General features: G+C 54.1%; 1 non-coding gene across 1 annotated transcript in view; it reads left to right on the top strand.

Annotated features, from left to right (window-relative positions):
• The first annotated feature begins 3,528 nt into the window (after window positions 1-3,528).
• LOC124734340 overlaps window positions 3,529-5,000 on the top strand; it is a 1,909-nt gene continuing 437 nt past the window's right edge. The window contains exon 1 of the ribosomal RNA XR_007009333.1: window positions 3,529-5,000. This exon is cut by the window's right edge and continues 437 nt beyond it. This is a non-coding gene — a ribosomal RNA (small subunit ribosomal RNA).

Here is a 5,000-nt window from a genome sequence, read left to right as displayed (position 1 = left end):
CCAAGCCGACTAAGACAGCGATGGCGCCACAGTGGCCGCCTTTCGACGCCACCCACAAAGGCTGCAGCCTCTGTCGACCATAGCACCCAATCTCCAGTGGCTCTGCCGCACGAAGCCGTGGACCGGCAATGACGCCACCCGCACCCGTTCGTGCACCACCCCAACCGCCAAACTCGCACCTCCAGCGGATGAACGGCGGACGTTTCCCGCACTCGTAAAGTGCAATCCACCCCTATAACTTGCGTTTCATGAAGAGTTATTTCCAATATGCGACATTCCCGCTGTCCGTATACATGAGCCGCGACCTGTACCACTTACGAGCGAGAGACGCGATCGCGTTGCTCACTGTACGGCGTCCGATACCGAGCCATCAGCATGTCGGTCCCCATGCGCGTTGCACTCGCACTCGCAGTCGCAAAAACGTGGGGCAAATATATTACGCGGAAGAGTTATAACAGACCGAGCCCCACTGCATGGGGGGAGTCTTTGTCACTAATGTACACAGATGGAACATTTTGGACTGGAACCAGATTACCCGTACACACGGCGCTGATTAGTAATCAATGCAGAGCCATCAAACTACAGCAAATATACACAACTGTCCGTATACATGCTGAAAGAGTCTGCCCAAAATGGGAACCACACGTCAGCCAGACACTCTGATCACGCACCACTCTCTGCTTCTAACAGGCGCACATACAATATGTAAGCACCAGCATGGAACAACATCCAGTGCATCTTCTCCGCCACATTACACAATCCACACTATCACAACCAGACCAGGAGGTCCGTGCGGAAAATACAATATCCCAGCCTTTCGACATCCACCATTGCGCAGACCAGGCACCAACACCCACACATGTCCTATACAACGGTGCACCCAACATCACAATAGTACCTCCTGTCACAGCGCACAAACAATGACATGAGTCAAAGACACAGGTCTCACACAAGCATAGAATTGGAGCGCCGCCTCTAATAAGCCAAAGGTGCATCCTGACGTGACAAATCTGATCATGTCACAAGCATTCACTTACTATAATCACTATCAACGAACCTGCCGCCCCCGCCCCCCCCCCCCCTACACCTTTCCGTACAACAACGTGTAACCTAACCTAACCTAACCTAACCTATGTTGTACCTTAACCTAACCTATGTTGTACCTTAACCTAACCTATGTTGTACCTTAACCTAACCTATGTTGTACCTTAACCTAACCTATGTTGTACCTTAACCTAACCTATGTTGTACCTTAACCTAACCTATGTTGTACCTTAACCTAACCTATGTTGTACCTTAACCTAACCCATGTTGTACCTTAACCTAACCCATGTTGTACCTTAACCTAACCCATGTTGTACCTTAACCTAACCCATGTTGTACCTTAACCTAACCCATGTTGTACCTTAACCTAACCCATGTTGTGCCTCAACCTAACCCATGTTGTGCCTCAACCTAACCCATGTTGTGCCTCAACCTAACCCATGTTGTGCCTTAACCTAACCCATGTTGTGCCTCAACCTAACCCATGTTGTGCCTTAACCTAACCCATGTTGTGCCTTAACCTAACCCATGTTGTGCCTTAACCTAACCCATGTTGTGCCTTAACCTAACCCATGTTGTGCCTTAACCTAACCCATGTTGTGCCTTAACCTAACCCATGTTGTGCCTTAACCTAACCCATGTTGTGCCTTAACCTAACCCATGTTGTCGCCTTAACGTAACCCACGTTGTCGCCTAAACCTGCTCTGTAATTGTTATACGACTCGTTCAATTACTGTAGTGTTGCCCACCCGCAACCCTCGCAATATAGTTCGCTACTCGCACTGCCCGCACCCCTGTGTATCGCTTCATGTTAAACACCTTGCAAGTCTTGCTCACTTTCCACATGCTCCTGCTGTACACTGTAATGTGGATGGCAGCAGGACGTACATGCCGCCCCTCCCCACGTCCCCACCTTGCCCCCTGCCTTCGCAAGCTGGTTGGTGAGAAGTTTGCATGTTCAATGCCCTTCGCATGCGACGTACTCAGGCTACGTTGTGGTGCGGCCTGTGTCAACTGTCCGCTGATGTCGTACGCGTGAACCACAATCTGTACTGCACATTCGTCCTTATGTACTGAATGATACATCGTGGCACATGTGTGACCGCACAACGACTGCGCCCAAAAACGGCGGACCATACAGTGCAAATATTGTGCACGCAGCTACGTGTCGTCTCCCTATGAGAGCTGGATTGCAGTGTGGTACGCCATAGAGACGTGTGGGAGGAACGGACGCCGTGGATGGCGATCAGCATGAGCTGTCTGTTGATGTATTCGGACCTAGTCGTCTCTCCTCACACACCGTGATGGCATGGTGCACCGCGTTCCATATCTGCGACATGCTACAGAGGCCGGTTGACAGTCGTTCGAGCAATGGACATCGCATACGTACGGGGGCCACCTTCCACGTATTGTCTAGGCGTGCACATTTTGTTGCGTGTATGTGGGCAGACGTAGTGTGGCGTGACACCTGACACAGGCATGCAATAATCGTTGAAGTTGCAAATGGCGATGGACGCCTGCGTTTTCTGGTGAAGTTACGCAAATGAACAAATGGTAACCTGTTGTGGTGCGGTTGTTCTCGCTAGGGGTGAATCGGTGATGGCGACGATAGGTTGAGGTACTAACCGGTTGTTCCAGCGATACCCACCATGCCGACGAAACTGAACGGCATCTGGGTGTGAAGCGATACGCGGCGGTGGCTGGGTGGGACCGTCCCCGGCCGGTGAGGGGGCGCCTCCCGGCGTGCTGGCCGCGCGGTGCGTGGGCGCACGCGCTACAGCCGGCTGGTGGGGGCGGCCAGTGGCAGGCGCGCCGGCCGACGGACGCGGCAGGCGTCGCAGCTGCGCGCCGGCGCACCCTGCGCGCGGCGCCGTGCGGCCAAAGTAGGTCCTCGCGGGCCCGGTGCGAAGCGCGGTGGACATCTTCAGTGTGCTGGTCCGATTGAGGACTGTGTGCGTTGAGGATGCGCCGCCGCCCGGCGCTCGGCGCCGCGACGCCGTCTGCTGCTCGGTCGCCCCAGCGGTTCTCGCTGGTGGTTTGTATCGCAGCTGTGCGGATGTGTTGGCGCGTGCGCTGTGCTGGGAGAGTTCGCTTCGGCACCCAAGTGGGGCTTTTGTCCTTCTGTGGCGCTGGCGTTGGAGCTGCCGGTCACCGTAGGTGGCGCGTGTTGTCTCCCGCCGGCAATGCCACGACAGCACGCTCCCGGGCCTCTGTCGGCAGCGGCAAGCTCAGTTGGGAGCACGGGTGGTCGCACCGAAAGCGTCTACTCGCCTAACTCCGGGCGATTGCGCCTCTCTCGAACCCGACCAAGTACTTGGGACGGCGCTGCGCGCCGCCGGGACCTGAGAGGGTTTCGAGGTGTATTGTGCAGGGGAGCTCAGCCTCCTCCTGTTTGCAGAATGATTGAGCGGACGCTTGCGTGTTCGCGCGGGCCCCCGGGACACACTCCCGGGCGGCCGGCTGCTCAGCTCTAGTTGACGCAGCTCCCTGGTTGATCCTGCCAGTAGTCATATGCTTGTCTCAAAGATTAAGCCATGCATGTCTCAGTACAAGCCGCATTAAGGTGAAACCGCGAATGGCTCATTAAATCAGTTATGGTTCCTTAGATCGTACCCACGTTACTTGGATAACTGTGGTAATTCTAGAGCTAATACATGCAAACAGAGTCCCGACCAGAGATGGAAGGGACGCTTTTATTAGATCAAAACCAATCGGTCGGCTCGTCCGGTCCGTTTGCCTTGGTGACTCTGAATAACTTTGGGCTGATCGCACGGTCCTCGTACCGGCGACGCATCTTTCAAATGTCTGCCTTATCAACTGTCGATGGTAGGTTCTGCGCCTACCATGGTTGTAACGGGTAACGGGGAATCAGGGTTCGATTCCGGAGAGGGAGCCTGAGAAACGGCTACCACATCCAAGGAAGGCAGCAGGCGCGCAAATTACCCACTCCCGGCACGGGGAGGTAGTGACGAAAAATAACGATACGGGACTCATCCGAGGCCCCGTAATCGGAATGAGTACACTTTAAATCCTTTAACGAGTATCTATTGGAGGGCAAGTCTGGTGCCAGCAGCCGCGGTAATTCCAGCTCCAATAGCGTATATTAAAGTTGTTGCGGTTAAAAAGCTCGTAGTTGGATTTGTGTCCCACGCTGTTGGTTCACCGCCCGTCGGTGTTTAACTGGCATGTATCGTGGGACGTCCTGCCGGTGGGGCGAGCTGAAGGCGTGCGACCGCCTCGTGCGTGCTCGTGCGTCCCGAGGCGGACCCCGTTGAAATCCTACCAGGGTGCTCTTTATTGAGTGTCTCGGTGGGCCGGCACGTTTACTTTGAACAAATTAGAGTGCTTAAAGCAGGCAAGCCCGCCTGAATACTGTGTGCATGGAATAATGGAATAGGACCTCGGTTCTATTTTGTTGGTTTTCGGAACCCGAGGTAATGATTAATAGGGACAGGCGGGGGCATTCGTATTGCGACGTTAGAGGTGAAATTCTTGGATCGTCGCAAGACGAACAGAAGCGAAAGCATTTGCCAAGTATGTTTTCATTAATCAAGAACGAAAGTTAGAGGTTCGAAGGCGATCAGATACCGCCCTAGTTCTAACCATAAACGATGCCAGCCAGCGATCCGCCGCAGTTCCTCCGATGACTCGGCGGGCAGCCTCCGGGAAACCAAAGCTTTTGGGTTCCGGGGGAAGTATGGTTGCAAAGCTGAAACTTAAAGGAATTGACGGAAGGGCACCACCAGGAGTGGAGCCTGCGGCTTAATTTGACTCAACACGGGAAACCTCACCAGGCCCGGACACCGGAAGGATTGACAGATTGATAGCTCTTTCTTGATTCGGTGGGTGGTGGTGCATGGCCGTTCTTAGTTGGTGGAGCGATTTGTCTGGTTAATTCCGATAACGAACGAGACTCTAGCCTGCTAACTAGTCGCGTGACATCCTTCGTGCTGTCA

Source organism: Schistocerca piceifrons, unplaced genomic scaffold, assembly GCF_021461385.2.
Source record: "Schistocerca piceifrons isolate TAMUIC-IGC-003096 unplaced genomic scaffold, iqSchPice1.1 HiC_scaffold_1424, whole genome shotgun sequence".
NCBI classification, from domain to species: domain Eukaryota; kingdom Metazoa; phylum Arthropoda; class Insecta; order Orthoptera; family Acrididae; genus Schistocerca; species Schistocerca piceifrons.
Note: the sequence above shows the minus strand (reverse complement) of the source record. Positions and strands in the feature narration are given on the sequence as shown.